This window comes from Eptesicus fuscus, chromosome 4 (assembly GCF_027574615.1).
Source record: "Eptesicus fuscus isolate TK198812 chromosome 4, DD_ASM_mEF_20220401, whole genome shotgun sequence".
In the NCBI taxonomy this organism is placed as follows: domain Eukaryota; kingdom Metazoa; phylum Chordata; class Mammalia; order Chiroptera; family Vespertilionidae; genus Eptesicus; species Eptesicus fuscus.
In genome coordinates, this window is record NC_072476.1 from 9,542,087 (window position 1) to 9,563,696 (window position 21,610).

General features: G+C 46.2%; 1 protein-coding gene across 1 annotated transcript in view; it reads right to left on the bottom strand.

Moving 5' to 3' along the window:
* The window catches only part of IL21R (interleukin 21 receptor), a 34,130-nt gene extending 15,994 nt beyond the window's left edge, over positions 1-18,136 (bottom strand). Inside the window, exon 1 of the mRNA XM_008157684.3 lies at positions 18,011-18,136. The gene's annotated coding sequence lies outside the window, so the exon portion shown is untranslated. The remainder of the gene's footprint in view (positions 1-18,010) is intronic.
* Between the last annotated feature and the right edge of the window lie 3,474 nt (positions 18,137-21,610).

Sequence of the window (21,610 nt, forward strand, 5' to 3'; positions counted from 1 at the left end):
CCACTGAGCCAAACCGGTTTCAGTTGTTGTTGTTTTTTAAAGATGATGTTGCAGGGAAACCCTTGTAAAGCTGCTTTGGAGAACACTGATCTGGCCCCAAGCCCAGCAGGAGTCCTGTTACCACACCTGGAGGATTGGGCCTCCCACCACAGGAGATGGAGCCAGATCTGCACCTCACTAGCGTGTCCACACCTTGGCCCCAGCCCAGCACAAGGGCCTGCATAGCTCTGTACCGTCTCTCCCCAGCGGCTCTGCCTTGACTGCAGGATAAAGCACAAATCCCTTCACCCAGATCCAAGGGACCCCTCAGCCAACACTCCTCAGTTCTGCACAAAGGACACACGGGCCCTGGGGATGGAGGGGAGCTGCTGCTCTGTCTGCCTGGCATCTCTGCCCCTCTTATGAGGCGTTCCTCAAACTGGCTGGGACTCCATAGGGTGGGCACCTGACCCAGGCCGGGCCAACAAAGCACCCACCAGCCTAGCCCCTGGGACCGGGCCAGAAAGGACAGCAGCCCAGGCATGCCAGTGAGCTGTCCAGGGAATTTTCTCTAGAACTCTAATTGAGAGGGACTTTGGGGGTGCCACTGGAAGCTGGTACCCATCTCTGTCACCTATCACAGAAAGGTTGCATGGAAATGATGGGTACTGAGAAATACGGACTAGAGCCCCCGTGGCTTCATTTGAGGACCTGGGTCCAGCTGTACGTGAAGTCCATGCCTGGACTTTTCATTTACATAAGCCAAGGGGGCATAAAAACCATTTTGCTCAACCACGTTGAATTGTGCTTCTGTTGCTTGCCACCAAAGAGACCTGATACGGTGGAATAGAGTAAAGGGCCCAGAATTTGAAGCCAGAGGATCTTGGAGTTTCTCTGGTCCTTCACTCTCTGTCCTCGGTTACCATCTCTGAAATGGGGACAACAGTGCCCACTGCACCTGGCCGTGAAGGGGAGTCCGTGGGAAAGCTGACGTGGCCGTGCTCTGTGACTGTAAGTGACTATACGGGGGTGCTGGACTCCTGCTATGACTGTCCCACTGATCTGAACTACCCAGAATCCTCCTGGCACCCCAGGCCCATCATGCCTCTCTGCCTTTGCATGAGGCAAATTCTCATGCTGTCTTCTCCTTGAACACCCTTTTCCCTCCCATCTCTCTAGACTCATTCTTCATGGTCCGCCTGCTTTATCCCTGCATCCATGAAGCCACCTTGAAATGTTCCAGAACTCCTACCTCTCACTGCAGTCAAGGTTTCCACCGTGCTGTTTTCTATCTGCCATTTACCTTTATTTTACCTCCTGTTTCCACCCCAATAAACACGTCTTAAAGGAAGAGGCAATTATCACTACCATTGACAGGTAATTAGCACGAAACGGAGAGGCAGTGTGTACCTCAGTAGTTAAAACACAGACATGGGGCCAGCGTGCCTCGGTTCAAATCCCAGCACGGCCGTTTGCAGGCTGTGTAGCCTTGAGAAGTTTACTTCCTGGGCCTCAGAGTCCTCAGGGTGAAATGGAAATAGTAATAGCAGTACTTGCATCATAAGGTCCTTTACATTAAATTAGTCAATATTGGTAAAGCATTTGGAACAGACCGTGGCATATAGTAGATGTTATCTATGTTTCTTAAACAAAACAGTCAACTTACCATAAAACCAAATACAGTGAAATATTAAAACTAAATACAAGGAAAACAAAAGACAGCAGTTGAATTTTAGGAAGATACGACCCCTGCTTAAGACCCAGGACCTGAGATTTTGTTTGCCTTTGCTTGAAGGGGGGTGGAAGAGAGTCAGAGAGGCGTTTCAAACATACCGGCACCAAACTGCGATGCTCACGCCCTCCGCCACCAGCGGATTGAAAGGAGGTTGCAAAGGGTCTAACTCCTGCAGAGGGGCCCGGGGATGTTTACCACCAGCTAAAACAAGCCGCTCACTCCTGGGAAACACCAGCCATGACCGATGAAGTCTTCTCCTCGTGTTCCCACCCAACCGAGTGGGAACTCCCCCCATCCCACTGTGCTCCCTGCCCTGAATCCTCCTATCTGTGGGACTTCTCACTCGGGCTCCTGAGGGCAACAGCCACTTACTTCCCAGATGCTCACCAGACCACAGGTGTGCTTCCTCAGCGAAGGACAGAGGGTGCCCTACGAGGCTGCCTGCTGAGGGGCCCTGCGGCAGCACCTACCTGTGCGTCTCCTGCAGAGGAGTGAGGAGCACCTGGCTTGGAGCCTGCCAGGTCCCAACTGGGTGTCCTTGGGCAAGTTCCTGACCCTTCTGGTTCTCTGTTTTCTCCTCTATAAAACGGGGTCATGACTCTTGGCTACAAGTTTGTTGCAAGCACTAAATGCATCATTGCAGGTAAAGCACGCCGGCACAGTCCTGGATGGCACGGTGCCCTGGACAGGCGCTTATGCACCAGGCTCCAGTGCCGAGAAGTGGTTTCTGGGCTTGTGGTAATGCATCTTAAAAGTTGGCCAGATTTCAGAAGATTCTGAGGAAGTAGAGAAGCTTGGGGGTAGAAAAGTAGGTGCTGTGGAGAATATAAAGTGCTTACCTTCCCAGTCAACAGAGAAATGTAAATAAAAAGCACAATGGCATGCCATTTCAATCTTGTCAATTGGCAAAACCTAAAGTCTGACGACACCCCGTGTAGCTGAAGACATGGTGTAATGGGAACTCTCGTTCACAGTTATCGGAAATGTAAATTAATAAAAGTGGTCTGGAAAATAGTTTGCATGATCTCATTAACATGAGCAAGCACTTGCCGTGAGACCCGGCAATTTCACCCCCATGTACATTACAAAAGAAACTCTGCCACAGAGTTTTAAACATACGCAGAAATGTTTATAGCAGCATTGATTTCAATAACGAAGACTGGAAACAACCTAAATATCCAACAGCAAGAGAATGGAAAAGTAAATAGTGGTAGAATTGCTCAATGTGAAACTGAATCATAGCTTTACACCACAAAACAAATGACTCTCACAAACAAAATGCGAAATGAAAACAAGTTAGAAAAGAACACCATCTGTGTCACACTCAGCACCAGGAAAAACTGCTCCATATGTTGTTTAGGTGAACTTACATGTGTCCGGAAAGCATAGAGGTGCCCAAGCAGATGATAAACATCAAACTTCAAATAGTGTAGAAAAGGAGGGGATGTGATGAAAAGGGGTCTTCGGGGGTCTCAACACTTTGGTAAAACTGAGTGAAGCTCCCATGCATGTTGATTACTATATTATTCTTCAGACCTTTCTGTATGTCCAAACTATTTCATAGCTTTTTAAATGTAAGTGAATCTTAAGTTTGTCAAATAAAATGTGGAGGGGGACTTTCATTTCTGGCTACAATGGAGTAGCTGGTATCAGACTCATTCCCCTACTGAGAACAACTACTAAGCAGGAAAAATACTGTGAGAAGGCATGAGAGAGCAACCAAGGTAGACAGTACTTGAGAGGACAGGGTGTCAAAGTGGAGGAAAATGCATTGAAATTCTGTGTGCAATTTCCTCTCAAATAATTCGCCAAGTCATTGCTAATGAGTTGCATACCAAGAAACCTAGCAGAGAGCATTTGGTAATAGGCTAAAAAGCTAAGAAGAGATTTTGGCAATTTCACAATGCTGAGGGAGGAATTGAAGTTCAAGGCCTAGCAAGAAAGATGGGCCCTGGTAAGTACCCATCTTTCAGAAAAGGTTATGCCTTAAGAGTAAGAAAAAAAAATCAGAAATAATTTAGCCTTGACAGCATCAAGGGGATCTGCCTATATGCTATATGTCTACTAGAAGAAAATGAAAACCTATCTGGAAAAAGTTAGATTTATCCAAAGCCTTTATATTTTTCATACAAAATGTTCAGCATTCCCTTAAGTTGATGAGGAAAACCAAGAAACAATATCAAATGACCAAAAACCAAGAGGAAAAGAGGCAATGGAAACGCACACAGGTGATTCAGAAAATGGCATTATCAGACACGATTTAAAATAGCTATGATTAGTATGTTTAAGAATTCCATCAGAAATATTAATTTATTTAAAATCAGAAACCCTAGAAATGAGAAATACAATAATTGAAATTGATAAAAATTGAGTTGATGGATTTAGCAACAGATGAGAAACATTAGAAGAGAGGATTGGTGAACTAGTAGATCAGTCAATAGAAAATGCCAAGATAGAAATATGCAGAGAAAAAATATTTTTAAATACAGAAAAGAGCAAAAGAGGCATATCAGACATAGTGAAAAGGTCTAAAATACATGTATTTGGAATTGAGAAAGAACTACTCAGAAGCAATCATAGAAAACAAGTTAAGTATTTTTCAAAACTAGAAAAAGACATTAAGCCACAGATTCAAGAAGTTCTACGAAATCCCAAAAGGAAAAATAAAAATAAAATCACATCTAGATACATCATAGAAAACTGTTTTTAAAAAATTAAAGATAAATACATACTTAAAAGCCAACTTAAATTTTATATACAGCAAAAATATGCTTCAAAAAAATAAATTAAGCTCAAAATGATAAAGAAATCAATTAAAACTCCACAGTTAACATCATACTTAATGATGAAAAATTGCAAGTTTTTCCTCTAAGATAAACAAGACAAGAATATTCACTCTCATGACTTTTATTAAACATTGTACTGGAGGTTCTAGCCAAGATGATAAGTCAAATAAAAGAAGTAAAAGGCATCCATATTGGAAAAGAAATAAAGTGTTCCTATTTTAAGATTATATAATTTTGTATATAAAATCCTAAGGAATTCACACCAAAAAGAAAGAAAGAAAGAAAACAAATAAACAACCAAATACAATAGTTCCTTAGATATGACACCAAAAGCACAGCAACAAAAAAAAAAGAAAAAAGATCGATTGGACTATTTAAAATTTTAAACTTTTGTGCTTCAAAAGACACTATCAAGAAAATGACAAGACAATCTACAGAATGAGGAAAATATTTGCAAATCATATAATTGTTAGGTGTTTTGTATTCAGAATATACAAAGAACTCATTAACTCAAGACTTAAAAGATCAGCCGAAACTGTGCTCAGTGGATAGAGCGTCGGCCTGCGGACTGGAAGGTCCCAGGTTCAATTCCAGTCAAGGGCATGTACCTTGGTTGCGGGCACATCCCGGTGGGGGGTGTGCAGGAGGCAGCCGGTCGATGTTTCTCTCTCATCGACGTTTCTAGCTCTCTATCCCTCTCCCTTCCTCCCTGTAAAAATCAATCAAATATATTAAAAAAAAAAGACTTAAAAGATCACCCAATCTTAAAATGTGCAAAAAATTTGAGTAGACATTTCTCTAAGGAAGTTATAGTAATAGTCAATAAACACATGAAAAGATAATCATTAGTCATTAAGGAAATGCAAATAAAGACCTCAATGTGATACTTCATACCAACTAGATGGCTATTTTTTTTTAAAAAAGGAAAATAAAAGTATGGACAAGGATGTGGAGAAATTGGCATCTTTATACATTGATAATAAGAATGTAAAATGCTGTGGAAAACAAATTTGCAGTTACTCAAAATGTTAATATAGTATAATGTTATCACATGACCAAGAATTTGACCTCTAGTATGTAGCAAAAAGAGTTGAAAACATATGTCCACAGAAAACACCTTGTACACAAATGTTCACAGCAGCATTATTCATAATAGTCCAAAACTAGAAGCAACTCAAATTTCCACCAATTGGTGAATGGACATACAATATGTAGGATAGCTACAATGGAATATTATTCAGCCATAAAAATGAAGTAATGATATATGTTACAACATGCATGAGCCTTGAAATATATGCTAAGGTAAATAAACCAGAAGCAAAAGCCACATATTGTGTGATTCCATTTATATGAAATGTCCAGAATAGGCAAATCCATAGAGACAGAAAGTAGATAGTGGTTGCCAGGGACTAGAGCTTTGAAGGGAGAGGAATGGGAGTGACTCTGTAGGGACATGGGTTTTTGTGTTTTTTTGAGAGATGAAAATGTTCAGATAGTGGAAATGGTTGCCCAACTGTGTGAATATACTAAAAATCACTTAATTGTACACTTAAAAGAGTGATTTTTATATGTAAATTAGATCTTAACATTTTTTTAATTGAAAGCAAAATAAATATATTTTTCTGACCAGGAAAAGCTGATAGAATTTGTCACTGGTATACCCGCAACAAAATATATACTAAAATGAGTTATTCAGGCAAAAGAAAAAGAATCCCAGATGGGAAGAAAGCTACCATAGGAAGAAATAAAGAGCAATAGAGAGTATTATAAATATAAATAAATATTAATTGCTTAAAATAGCAATAATGATAATATTATGAAGTTTAAACTATATGTAGAATTAAAATACATGATAATTTACATATTTTTTTAATGATACCCCAAAGGTCAATGAAGTTAAAGGTCACTGCATTGTCTGGGAAGTGTTGAAGGTACTAATATAAGATAGTCTCTAAAAATATCAAACATGCATGTTGTAATCTCTAATATAAGCACTAACAGAATTAAAAAAGGAAGTATAACTAACAATAGACAAAAAACATAGAATAACAATTTGTTTAAAAGTTTATTCTTCTAAACAATGGGACAAAGAAGGGAAAAAAGGAACAATGAATAGATGAGGCAAAAGGAAATAAATAGCAAGATGATAGACTTCATCTCAAACACATCAGTACTTTTATTAAATATAAGTAAACTAAACACTTGAATTAAACACGTAACCTTATACCGAAACTTGACATTAAAAGAAAATTAAATTATAGGTCAAACACTCTGATAAATATACATATAAAAATTCTCATGCATAATATTAACAAATCAAATCTAATGATATATGCAAAAGTAGATAATACGTCATTATCACATGAGGTATATTTCAGGAATGCAAGGTTAGTTCAACATCTGAAAATCAGTATAGTGGTTTCCTTTAGTCCGTGGTTCCATTTTATGCAGTTTTATTTATGCATGGTCAACTGCAGTCTGAAAATATTAAGTAAATAAATCCAGAAATAAATAATGCATAATTTTAAATTGGTGTGATAAAAGCTCACACTGTCCCACCTGGAATATGAATTATTCCTCTGTCCAGTGTAGCCACACTTTATATGCCACCTGCCCATTGATCACTTGGCCTTCTCAGAAATCATCAGATCCACTGTCATGGTATTGTACCGCTTGTGTTCAAATAACCCTTATTTTACTTAATGATGACCCCAAAGCACAAGAGTACTGATGCTGGCAATTCAGATATGCCAAAGAGAAGCCAGAAAGTGCTTCCTTTAAGTGAAAAGGTGAAAGTTCTAAATGTAATAAGAATCAAAATCATATGCTGAGGTTGCTAAGATATACAGTAAGAATAAATCTTCTATCCATGATATTGTGAAGGGGGAAAAGAAATTTATGGTAGTTTTGCTGTCACACTTCAAACTGCAAAAGTAATAGCCACAGTGCATGGTAAGTGCTTAGTTAAAATGGAAAAGGCGCCCTAGCTAGTTTTGCTCAGTGGATAGAGCGTTGGCCTGTGGACCAAAGGATCAAGTTCAATTCCAGTCAAGGGCACATACGTTGGTTGCAAGCTCCTCCCTGGCCCGGGACCTGGTCAGGGCATGTGCAGGAGGCAACTAATCGATGTGTTTCTCTCACATCGATGTTTCTCTCTGCATTTCCCTCTCTTTTCCACACTCTCTAAAAGATCAATGGAAAAATATCCTCGAGTGAGGATTAACAAAAACAAACAAACAAATAAATAAATGAAACGGAAAAGGCACTAAATCTGTGGGTGGAAGACACAACAAAAAATGTGCTCTAATCGATGGCAACATGTTGCATCAGAAAGGACCCCCGAAATGAGTGAACCAAGTCATTTACTGCAAGTAAAGGGATGGTTACCCTGATTTAGGAATAGGTTTGGCATTTTATCATCTCACATCATCACAAAAATAAGGTAACTACAGTACAATAAGATATTTTGAGACCAATATGCATAAGGAATGTTGACACAAAAAATCCTCAACAAAATACTAGCAAACCACATGTAACACCACATTAAAAAAGAATATGAATAAATGGGACTTAACCTTGGGATTCAAGGATGGCTCAACATACAAAAATCCACTACATTAACAGAAAAAAGGACAAAAATGACATGATTATTTTAAATAATGCCGAAAAAGCATTCGACAAAATTCAACATCTGTTCATGATGAAGACACTCAGCAAACTAGTAATAGAATAAAATTACCTGAACATAATAAATGCCATAAATGAATACACTGTTCGCCTCAATGGTAGAAAGCTGAAAGCTTTTCCTCTAATGTAAAAAACAAGGCAAGGCCTGGCTGGTGTTGCCCAGTGGTTAGAGTGTTGGCCCACTCACCGAAGGGTCACAGATTCGATTCCTGATCAAGAGCATGTACCTGGGTTACAGGCTCGATCCCTTGTCCCAATTGAGGCATGTGCAGAAGGCAACCAATGGATGTGTCTCACGTGAATGTCTCTCTCTTTCTCCTTTCCCCCTCCCTTCCACTCTCTCCAAAAATCAATGGGAAAAAATATATTCTCAGGTGAGGATTAACAACAGAATGAAAACACAGAAACAAGGCAAGAACGCTCACCCTTGCCACCACTATTTATACTGGATGTCTTAGCCAAAGCAATTAGTCAAATAAATAAATAAATAAATAAATAAATAAATAAATAAATGGCAGTCAAGTTGGAAAGGAAGAAGTAAAATTATCTCTGTTCACAGATGGCATGATCTTAAATACAAATAACCTTGAAGATTCCACATAATAAACCTGTTAGACTAATTAACCAATTCAGTAAAGTGGCAGAATACATAAACACACTCAAAAATCAGTAGCAGCCCTAGCTGGTTTGGGTCAATGGATAGAGTGTCGGCCTGCGGCCTGAGGGGTCCCGGGTTCGATTCTAGCCAAGGGCACATGCCTGGTTTGCAGGCTCGATCCCCAGTGGGGGTAATGCAGGAGGCAGCCAATCAATGATTCTCTCTCATCATTGATGTTTCTATCTCTCTCTCCCTCTCCTTTCCTCTCTAAAATCAATAATATATATATATATATTTTTTTTAAATCAGTTGCATTTCTATACACTAGCAATGAACAATGCAAAAAGGAACTTAAAAAGCAATGCCATTTACAATAGTATCAAAAAGAATAAAATACTTAGGAGTACACTTAATCAAGGAGGTGAAAGACTTGTACACTTAAAACTACAAAAGAAACAGCTGAAAGAAATTAAAGAAGATACAAGTAAATGAAAAAATATTCCATGTTCATGGATTGGAAGACTTAATATATTTTAAGTGCCCAAAGCAATCTACAGATTCAATGCAATCTCTGTCAAAAGCCTAATGACATGATTTGCAAAACTAGAGAAAAATCTTAAAATGTATATGGAATCTCAAAGGGCCCCAAATAACCAAATCTTGAGAACGAAGAATGAAGATGAAGGCCTCAGACTCCTGATTTCAAAATATATTACCAAGCTACAGCAATCCACGTAGGTATTGGCATAAAGAGAGATAAGTAGGTATTGAGACCAATGGAACGGAATAGAGAGCCCAGAAATAAACCCCGTGTTCATGGTCAGATGGTCTTTGACAAGGGTGCCAAGACCACATAACGGGGAGAGGAGAGTCTCTCAGCAAATGGTGCTGGGAAACCTGGAAATCCACGTGCAAAAGAATGAAGATGGACTCTTATCTTACATCATATACAAATTAACTCAAAATGGATTAAAAGCCTAAATGTAAGACCTGAAACTATAAAACTCATAGAAAAAAAATATAGGGAAAAACTTCAAAAAAATTGGGCTTGGCAATTATTTATCAGATATGACAGCTAAAGCACAAGCAACAAAGCAAACATAGACAAATAGGATGGCATCAAACATAGAAACTTTTGGGCAACAGAGAAAGCAATCGACAGAGGATAGTGCAACCTACGGAATGATAAAAAATATTTGAACACCCTATATTGAATTTATAAAGAACTCCTATCTCTCAGAAACATACAAAAACAAATGCCCAATTGGGGAAAAAATGGGCAAAGGACTTAAATAGATATTTCTCCAGCGAAGACAAGCAAATGGCCAACAGGTGTATGACAAGACGCCCAGCATCACTCGTCATCCGGGAGATGCAGGTCAAAACCACAGTGAGCTGCTACTTCACACCTGCTAAGATGACTACTGTGTTGGGGAGGATGTGGAAAGACTGGATCCTGCTGGTGGGATTGTAAAATAATGCAAATGCTACAGAAAACAGTATGGAGTTTCCTTTAAAATATTAAAAATAGAACTACAGTGTAACCCAGCAGTCTCATTTTTGGGTACATATCCAAAAGAATTGAAAACAAGATCTCAAAGAGTAATTTGCACACCCATGTTCATTGCAGCATGATTCATAATAGTCAAGATTATGGAAGCAACCTAAATTTCATCAGCCAATGACCTGATAAAGGAAGTGTGGTATGCATGCAATGGAATAATATTTAGCCTTTATAAAAGAAGAAAATTCTGCCAGATGCTATAACATGAATCAATTTCGAGGACATTATGCTAAGCGAAATAAGCCAATCATGAGAGACAAGTACAGCATGATTCCACTTATCTGACGTATCTAAAGTAATCAGACTCATAGAAATAGAAAGTAGAATGGGGGTCGCCAGGGGCTGGAGGGAAGGGGTCTAATGGGGAGTTGCTCCATTGGGATAGAATGAATGATGTAGAAGTTTTAGAGATCTGCTGTATAACAAAATGCATATAATTAAACTGCACTGTTCTGTGTTGTACACTTAAATATTGTTAAGATGGTAAAAAAATATTGTTAAGATGGTTTATGAAGTTCAAGGCTAGGAATTCTGCTTTGCAGCACAGTACCCCTTCTCGCGGGACTAGCAGATGGCGATGTCTACAACCATTACAAAAGCAAAGGTAGGAAGTCCCCAAGTGGTAGGTAGATGAAGCGGGCTGGGTTTTTCAGCTATTTCTTCCTACATCTGGACCTCCAGCTTGCAAAAGTATATTAACAAAGTTAATAAAGTGTAAAAAAACTATTGTATTTCTACACACTAAGAGCAAACATGAAATTTTTGAAATTATATAACATTAGCATAAAAATCAAATTTCCAAGAATAAATCTAATGAAGGATGTACAAGACCTCTACACAGAAATCTACACGATATTTGTAAGATAATTTTTTAAAATATATTTTATTGATTTTTTACAGAGAGGAAGGGAGAGGGATAGAGAGCTAGAAACATTGATGAGAGAGAAACATCGATCAGCTGCCTCCTGCACACCCCCTTCTGGGGATGTGCCCGCAACCAAGGTACATGCCCTTGACTGGAATCGAACCTGGGACCCTTCAGTCTGCAGGCCAACGCTCTATCCACTGAGCCGAACCAGTCAGGGCTATAAGATAATTTTTAAAAAATATAAATAAATGGAAGGATATACTATGCTCATGGATTGGAAATTTTAATACAGTCAGCCCTCTGTATCTGTGTTTCACATCTGTGGATTCAACCAACTGAGAATCAAAATTATTTTTTAAAATCCCACAAAGTTTCAAAAAGCAAAACATGAATTTCAGCGCTATGTTGAATCCACATGAATGAACTGATGTGTAGGCATACCTTGCTGTCGCTTCTATGCAAATATAGGTTATATGCAAACACTATACCATTTTATATAAGGGACTTGAGCATCCCTGGATTTGGGTATCCACGGGAGATACTGGGACAAATTCCCGGTGGTTATCGAAAATGTCAATTCTCCCCAAGTTGAACTATAGTTTCAATGTAAACCCAAGGTTCAAAAAAATTCACAGCAAGATTTTCTTTGGTGGAAATTGACAATCTAGTTCTACAATTTACATAGAAATGCAAAGAGCCAAGAATAATTTAGACAATCTTGAAGAAAAAATATGGCATTGTTGCAAGGAAAAACAAATGAGCCAATGAAAAAATAATAGAGTCCAGAAATAGATTCACATATATAGCCACTTAACTTTCAACAAAAGTACCACTGCAGAGCCATAGAGAGCGGGATCTTAAAAATGAGGGCTGATTAATTGGGTATTCATCTAGAAGAAAATAAACCTTGACCCTCTGCTTCACATCACCCATAAAAATAAGTTACAGATGGGCTGTAGGCCTGTGTGAAAGCTAAAACAATAAAGCATGTAGAAGAAAACTTAGGATATTATTTTCATGATCTGAGGGCAGGCAGCACCTCTTTAACAGCACATACCAAGCTCTAGCCATAAAGACAAAGACTGATAAATTGAACTTCATTAAAATTAGGAGTTTTTGTCCATTCTAAAGATTCCATTAAGAGAATGGAAAAAAAACAAAATGGGAGGAGATTCCATCTATATCTATACTCACACACATATACATACATATATAGGGTGTCCCAAGAATATACACACACACTTTGAATAATTATAAAGGCAGTGTTTATTAAAATGCATTTCATTTTCAAAATGGAGCTATCAGCTGTTAAAGTGTGTATACACTTTAACATGCTGATATATATATATATATTTTTTATTTTTTAATGTTCACCCAAGGATATGCTTAGAGAGGGGCAGGGAGAGAGAGAGAAACATCTGTGTGAAATAGAAACATTGATTGGTTGCCTTCTATATCTGTACCCAGAATATAGAAAGAACTCCTACAAAACAATAATAAATAACACAGTACCCAATTTTTAAAAAATAGACAGAAAGCTTAAACAGACATCTAAACAAGACATCTAAATGGCCAAAACAAGACATCTAAATGGCCAATAAGCATATTGAAAGGTGTTTAAACTCATTATTCATCAAGGAAATGCAAATTTACATCCCAATATGATAGAACTGCTCATCAACCCAGAATTGCTAATATTAAAAAAAAAAAAAGACAGACTATTCCAAGTGCTTGAAAAGATCTGGCGTAACCAGCACTCTCCTTCTTGACCCAGTTTTCCGGTAAGAGTGTAAATTGGTACAACCATGTCAGAAAGTGTCAGCTGAACGGGACACCCAACAATTCCATTTCTAGACTATGCACCAGTGAGAAGTGTGTATATACGTGCACACGCAGAATGTGCCAGGTGTTCACAGCAGCGTTATGTACCACCTCCCCAAACTGGAAAGAACCCGAGTGCTCGGTTTCTCTGTATCTTCTTTCCCTCACTGATGATCAGGAGGGGACTGGGAGTGGAAAGTGAAAGGTGAGGAGCTGATGAAGTACACGGCCCGTCTCCCATGGGGACCAAGAAGCAGTGGAGTGGGTGATGAGGGACTCCCCAGAGCGCCAGAAACAAGAGCCCGCGGGTCACCAGAAGGGGAAGTGCCAAGCCCGAGGGACTTCCCGAAAGGGAACGCAGAAGGAAGGGCTCGAGCTTACCCCTGGTCATCAAGGACTCTGCCCACCTTGCCCCCTACGGCTTCCTTCCTGATCTCCCTGCTGCCAGCAGCGACCCCTCCAACCCCATCCTCGTTCCTCTACGGCATCTGTGGCTCCTCACTGACCTTCAGAGAAAACGCCACATTCCTGCAGTCACGAGCTCTCAGGATCTACTCCCCAGCATTCCCTCCACCCCGTGTCCGTCCCGGACTCCAGATGCACCAGGTCCGGACGGCTTCACCGAAGCCCATTCATCTGGCTTCCGTGCCTGTGCACGTGGGTCTCAGCCACCGGAACTCTCTGCACGCCGAGGCGACTGTCAGCCTCCTACTCAGTCTTCCAAATCCAGTTCAAGTGTCATCTCCCCGTAAACCTTCGACCTCTCCAGAGACTGAGTCACTCCTTCCTCTCAGGTCCCTGCCTCCACCAGGCGACGCTGCTCAGGGTGCTTTTGGCGACATTCGAAGCAGCATCCAGGCAGGGGCCACGTGTGGCTCGGTTACTGCGGCTCTCTGTGCCACAGATCCCTCTGTTTGTCTCCCTGTCCACACGTGTCATATGAGGATCGGTTTAGGAAACGATCCTGGTTTTGTGTTCATGACCTATCTCCATCCTCAGAGCATCAGCTCCCAGTGGCTGGGAAATGAACTTGAGTTGTTCACCGCAGTGCCAAGAATGGGGCCTGCAACATAGTAGGTGCTCAGCAAGGAGCTGAAGAAGAACGGGGAATGAATGAATGAATGAATGAATGAGGCTGAGAATCATTGTGTCCAGTCATACACGGAGCAGCCCTGAGGCAGACCCCAGAGAGGTCTCGGTTTCCCCATCAGCTTCATCAGCCTAGGAACTGCCCCCCACCCTGGGCAGCACCCTCAGTTCCCAGGGTCTGAGTGACCATGGCTGCTGCCATCAGGTTAGTTAGTAACAAGGCACCTCAGACAGGGGCAGGGGGTTGCCCGGGGTCAGCAGCTGGCTCCCACCTAACGGAGCTCTCAGGCTGAGGAAGAGCCAGCCTGCTGGCCCTGGATCAGAACGGAGGCTCTGCCACTCACTCACAGTGGGACCTTGGGCACATCTCCTCCTTTCTCTGAGCCTCAGTTTTCCTCATCTGTAGAATGGGGCAGTGCCCTGTGCCCTGGCCTGGCTGAGGGGGTATGAGGCAGGTGTGGGCACACTGTAGGTGTGTGGGTAATGTTAGTTACTTTATTTTTTTGCCAGTGACGAGGGGCGGGTTGTGGGTGTCTAGGGCAGGTAGGCCAGGACATTGGCATTATAGCTTAGTCAGGAGGAGCTGAACCTGAGAGGCAGCGTCTGTCCTTTCCGAGGATGTACAACCTCGGAGCCTCTGGAGCTCTCAGCCTCTCTCTCCCGGCCCAGCCTGGATCCTTGTCCATGACGCCTGTTCTCACCTGAACAACCTTTTCCTGCAGCACTTCTCCCAGCCTGTGCAACCTCCCCTAGCTGAGACGCACCCCCACTCCCAGCAGCCGTCTCCTGCCTGTGCCATCTCTCCCTGCCCTACCACCTCCACCACGCCGGGCAACCTCGCCCAGACTGTGCCACCTCTCTCAGCTCCTGCAGCCACATCGCACTCCAGCCCCCCTTTCCCCAGACCAGGAGGGGCTGGTTGTAAGGCAGAGAAAGAAAAAATGCTTTCAACCACAACTGCTTGAGGCCACGAGGTGGGGGGGGGAGGGGGGGCAGTTGGGGGCAGGCCTGGCAACCTGCCTTTATCCCTTTCTTGCCCAGCAGGTCCCCAGGCCCCCACCAGCCTGCCCTGGCCCTGGCGCCTGCTGGAGAAGGTTTGCAAGTCCTAGTCCCAGTCTACATCATCAGGCAGATGAGGAATTAGAGGCCCAGAGAGGTCCAGAGCCTTGCCCGTGGGTGCACAGCGAGGAGGGACCAGGGCCGTGCTGGTACACTTGCCTCACCTCCTTGGGGACAATTTGCATAACCAGATCCTCCCTGGGGGCTTTGGGGACCAGCAGGCTGGGTTCCTACAGCAGGTGTTCTGGCCATTCGGGGCCCTCAGGGGGCCCCCTGCCCACACCCCAGGGAAGTGAATATTCTCAGGTTGCTTCAGAATTTCCACGTTTACTCAGAGCTCTCATTTGAGCTGTCATAAAAAGTCCCTCTGGCTGGGTGCCAGGGCGAGGAGTGGGGGGTGGCTCCTCCCGGCTCCCCCTCCCCCACCCCTGGGCTTCGGCGGCCCGGAAGGGCAGGGAAGAAAGACGCAGGTGAGGAAAGGGCTGTTAGGAAGTCCTGGTTCCCCTGTCTCCACAGCTTTCTTCCCTCTGCTTGTAAATGACTTCCTGGGTGACCCTAGAAAAACCCACCCTCGCTGAGCCTCAGTTTCCCCATCTGTGAACGTGGGGAGTAGAGTCATCGTAAGAGCTATCACTTATTGAGGGCCTGGCCCTAGCCTATGCCGGAAGCTATGCCGAGTGTCCTAGCTAATGACAAGGGGATTATTGCCAATAATATTGAAAGTAAAACATCAGAGCTACCATTCCTTGTGAGCACTGCTGTGCTCTCGTCGCCTCGTCCTCACACTGGCTGGCTGGCTGTGCACCACTGCATCCCGGGAGCAGGGCAGTGCCGGGCGCACAGTAGGTGCTCAATAAATACCTGTTGAACAAAACCTCACAACAAGCTCAGGACAGGCGCTCTGTGTCCATATAACAGATGAGGAAACGGGTTCAGAGAGGTTCTGGCTTCCTCAGGTCACACAGCTGGGACTCAAACCCAGGTCTGGCTGCTTCCAAAGCCCCCGGCAGCCGGCCATGAGGCACTGCTCCCCTCCCCAGCTGCGGAGAAGCTGGTGCCTCCAAAGCCTCGGGGGGCCGGCGTGCCTCTTTCCACCTTCTCTTGAACTGGCCTCCCCCAGCATGCCCCACCCCTGCCCACAGCCTTAAGGGGCTCCAACCCCCCTCTTCCTCTCTGGGGGGCGGGGGGCGCGAGCCTGCAGTACATCCGAGGGCGCAGCCTTCGCCTTGCTTGCCCCTCTCCGAGCCCTGGGTCTCGTCCACCTCCTAGCGTCCCCCATCCAGACACCCTGCCAGGTGTGGGGTGGGCAGTACCAGAGCTTCTGGTACTGGGGGTCCAAACCCAGCTCTGCCTCTTACAGTCACAGTTGACCTGGGGCAAGGTTCTCCCCACTGAGCCGCAGTCTCAGCTGTGAAATGGGCTGAATGAGGCCAGCAGCCTCACCTGTGTTGGGGGGATTATGGGAGGCCCTCGAGCGCCTGCAGCATGCTGAGCGCTGAAGCCAGGAAGGCTGGACCAGGGTGCCAAGGGAGGCAAGACTGTGGCTCCCGAGGGGGGCCCTGCACCTTCTACTGCCCGTGGAGAGCGGTCCTTCCCCCTGAGCTCCAGGCTCCTCAGGCTGTAAATTCCCCTCCTGGGGAGGCCTCCAGCCAGCAGCTTTCATATTTTTATGACTTCAGATCCTCACAACCAGCCCCACAAGATGGAGCAGCCTTTGTTCCCATTCTACAGATGAAACCACCAAGGCTCCATGGAGCTAGAAGAGCCACAGAGACTTGCCCAAGCTTACCCAGCCCCGCATGGCTGGACTCTGAACCCGCCAGGTTTTCCCCGCTCCGCCACGTGCCTCTGAAAGCCCTGCACTTCCCCCCGGGGAACGCAGGTGTTCTCCCCCAGCGGCCCTGACCCTGTGATGCCCCTGCCCGGGCCATGCAGGGGCCCCCCCTCCCCGAGTGGCCCCTGCCTTGGTAATGCCCCCTGCCCCCTGCCCTGGGTCCTCTGCTCCGGCTGAGCAGCAACTTGCCATCCTTCCATGAGTCCTAGGTTCCCACTCCAGCCGCTTGCTGACCCGCTCCCCTGCCAGGCATGTGCCTGTCCCTGCCTTCACCTCTATTTCAGTCAGAAATGGACCCTCTCTTCAAGGCTCAGCCTCAGCCCCCAGCCCCGGCCCTCTCCTCGCCTCCATGCGGCGCACAGCACCAGTTTGCCCCTCATCGCCTGGCCCCCGATCTTTCATGCAACAGATGAGGAGACAGCACGTGGAGGGCAGGACCAGCCCCCAAGCCACCTGCTTCCCCCGCAGGTGAGTCACCTTGGGAAAATCTTTCTGCCTCTCAGAGCCTCAGTCCTTCATCTGTGAAATGGGCACACCAACTCATTTTGAAGCATTAGATAAAATAAGGGAGATAAAACACAGAAGTTGGCACACAGTCGATGCTTCCCACTCACCCCCAAAATGGGCCCCCTAGCAGCGACACAGGGTCACACCCAGCCCACCCCTGCTCAGCTCAGCTGCCCAGAACCACGGGGACTGTCGAGTCACATTTCATCTAGAACCGGCTTTCCCTCCCCAGCCCCTTGCCTTTGGGAGGCTGGTTTTACAGAGAGCCCCTGGGCCACCTGGCCATGCCCTGCCCCAGGCCCGCAGGCCGCCAGCAGACCCACCCAGAGGCCCTCCAGCCCCCCTGAGCCGGGCTGAGCCGGAGACTCCAGCCCAACGCTGCTGGCCTCACTCATGTCCCCAGCTGTGCTGAGGGCCCAGGACCCCTCTTCGCCCTTCCACTTCAGGCAAGGACGGGGCCCTCCGGGGCAGAGAAGGAGTTACCTGCTATTCCAGCTTCTTCCTCAGAAGTCCATTCGGTGAGCTCAGGGCACTCAGTGGTTCCCGGGGGGCAGCCGGGTTCCGGGTGGTGGGAGGACAGGCAGGGCTCTAGGACGGGAATCCACAGCCCACACCGAGTCATCAACCAGACAGGACACAACCTGTCCCCTGGACAGACGGAAGCTGGGCCCTGGGCAGGCAGGCCACGCAGGGGTCAGTCACGTCCCAGAGAGGTCATACACGGACAGAAGAGGGTCATCATGGGGCAGGGACCGATGGGCTGCACAGGGATGGACAGACAGCCGGCAAGGGCTAGCCAGGCAGACAGACGGGAGGCAGGCCGGCAGTCACTTAGGCTCAGGGAGCAGCAGGCAGGCATTGGAACCCCGAGCCCATCAGTCACTCGGCAGAGGGCCCCCAGCGGGTCCCTCAGAAGCAGCCGCCGACATCGCTGCCCCAGAGTGTGTGCAGGGTGAGGAGGAAGAGGAGGAAGAGGAGGATGTGGTGAGAGCTGCCCACTGCCCCGCCCACAGAGCAGCTGGCTCCTCCCCAGAGGGCGTGAGAAAGAGGTGGGAGGGTCCCAGCTCCCAGGGAGGGCCCACTGCTCCCCAAAGGTCATGACCAAAGGCAGGCAGGAGGGCTGTGGTGGTGCCATACTGGACCGGGAGGCCCCTGGTGGTCCTGAGAGTCCAACTCTCAGCTCGGAGAGAAGACTAAGAGCCCGGGTGCCCTGGTGCAGCCATGGCAGTGACCCCACCGCAGCCCCTCTTCCAGTCTGGTCTGCGTCGCTGGGCATGCTGCCTGGGGGCCCAGTGGAGGTCTGGGACCCCCCAGATTCCTTGGCCCCTGTTTGAAACCAGCCTATGGCTGCCGTGCTGCAGGGAGCAGGACCCTGTCTCCACGCCCTTGAGGAGACAATCCCTTGGGCATATGACATCATCTCTCTGAATGCCTCCCTTTGCCCATCTGTTAAATGGGACACCTGGCCATGGGACGGGGGGAGGGCAGCCGTGACACATGGGAATTCAGGAGGAAAACAGAGAAAAGGATTCTAAAGAGGGTTTTCATCTTGCTGACGAGCCGGGGGCCGATGAGGGGGTCAGATCTCTCTGGCCGACCCTTGAAAAGCCAGGGGACAAAATTCAGCAAACGCCTGCAGCAGCTTAAGGAGAGCACGAGGATGGCGGCTGCTGTTGCTACTCTTACTCTTCGACAGTTTGTAGGCTCCTGGGTGAGCTCATTGTATCCCACAAACCCTGTGAGGCAGACAAGGTTATTCCCATTTCACGGATGGAGAAACCGAGGCTCAGAGGGCGGAAATGTCACACAACTAAGACGTGTCCCCGCCAGGGTTTGAACCTGGGGAGTCTGCCTCCTCAGCCTGAGCAGGCTGTGCACGGGCCCCAACAAGGTTCTCAGGGCGGGTGGGCTGTTTAACGATGTTTGGATGACACAGGTCGGCTCAAACTCGCATGTCATCTCTTCCCTACTGACTCATTTTTGGGAAACAATTTGCAGCTAACCCACATGTCCGGTCCAAAGGAAAAAAAAAAAAAGAAGAAGAAAGCATCTTGCTATTTATTTCTTCCATTTTTTTCTTTTTCTGGTTGTTTTTGAGGAACTTGGCTGATTGGAAGGATGTGCGCGTTCTCTGGAGAACAAACCTTGGGAGAAAGCCAGCTCTTTATTTTCTTTCTCTCCATCTTCAGGGCGAGGTTTCTGACACCCGGTATCAGATGTTTGCAACAGTGGAAAGATCCAGAGCAGGGGGAGTAAAGCTTACTCTGTGCCCAGGACTTGCAGGATACAGTACCTCACTCAGAGTAAGTCAAGAAAACCATTATTATTAGCATCACCGTCATCATCCTTATTTTACAAATACAAAAGCTGAGGCCCGGAGCAGTGCAGTGACTTGCCCAGTGTGACAGGCAGTCGGACAGGCGTGAGCAGGGCAAGGACGATGGGCAGGTACAGAAGGTCACCAGGGTGGAAAGCCCCGGGTGCCTAGCAACGGGCAAAACTGGGAAAACAGGGACCTCGCCCCCAGGGTGACCTTTCCTCCCCAGCACATGGCTGTTCGTGTGGTTTGGACACTCCCCTGACCTTTCCTTACCTGGCATGTTGCTAATCATGCAAGTTAGATCCCCTTGGCGAGGGGGGGAGGGGTGGGGGGCGAGGGGGGAGACAGTCCATGGGGCCAGAGAATAGCCCTTAAGCATTAGCCCCAGGACAGTGAGGCTCTGACCCGCATCAAATACATCTCGGCCTCAGTTGTGTTTCAGCTCCAGGCCCAGAGAAGCAGCAAAACCAGACAAGTGACACCGGGGCTGCCTCAGGACCAGCCGCATTGACTCCTGACCCCCTGGCACCGACCCATCAGTGGAGACCAGGACCCTGAAAGCGCACAGCTGGGAAGCTGACGAAACTCTATTTAGATCCTCCCCTGGGACCTCCCCTAAGATCCCTGCCCTTAAAAGCCCTTTGGACGGAGGACCCCCTACCCCCCCCCACCCCCACCCCCCCCCACCCCCCCCCCCCCCCCCGCACGGAGGCCCTCTCTCTCCAGGAAGCACACCTGTGCCTTCCCCCTCCCCTCGTCTTCCCCCCAGGGGTTACCCTCACCTTTCTGTCTCCTAGGCTCCAAGGGCCCTCCTTTTGCCTCTGCAGCTTGTTCCAGAGCCCATTTCTTCTACCGCTCACTTCTTCTGCCTCTAGGACTTTCTAAATTAACTTTCTCTTACGCTTTGTCTTGGCCCTGAATTGTTTCTTAGCCAGAGCTCAAGAACCCAGGATGCTGAACGGAGGTCCAACCATCAGTAACACTCTGGTGCTGTCCTGCTGACAGCACAAGGCCACGCAGCTGGGGAGCGGCAGAGCTGGGGTTAAACTCAGTCCTCGGGGCTCCTGAGTTCACATTATTTACCTACTTATTTTTATTTTTTAATATATTTTTATTGATTTCAGAGAGGAAGGGAGAGGGAGAGAGAAACGGAAACATCAATGATGAGAGAGAATTATTAATCAGCTGCCTGGGAGCCCGCAACCCAGGCATGTGCCCTGACTGGGAATCGAACTGTGACCTCCTGGTTCAAAGTTCCATGCTTAACCACTGAGCCATACCAGCCAGGCTGATCTTAACATTCTTGGTCACTCATTTCGCTTCTGGATGTATATTAACCCACCTGTCTCCCTCTCTCCCCCCTTCCTGCCTGTCTGTCTTCATCCCTTCCCTCCACCCACCCACTCACCTACCTACCCACTCATCATCCTTCTTTTTTATTTAGAGAGAGAAACATCAATTTGTTGTTCCACTTATTTATGCATTCATTGGTTGATTCTTGTATGTGTGCTGACTGGGGATTGAACCCGAAACCTTGGCATATCAGGATGATGCTCTAACCAACTGAGCTACCCAGCCAGGGTCCCCACTTATTCATTCTTCTATCCACCCACCTGTTCAACTACCTATTCTCTCCTTCCTGCCTTCTACCCACCAATACTGAGCAGGCCCTTGAGTATGCACTAGGGATACTGTTAGGGTTTGGCTAGTGACACAGACTGTGAAAGAATTCACAACTCTGCCAAAACCGGTTTGGCTCAGTG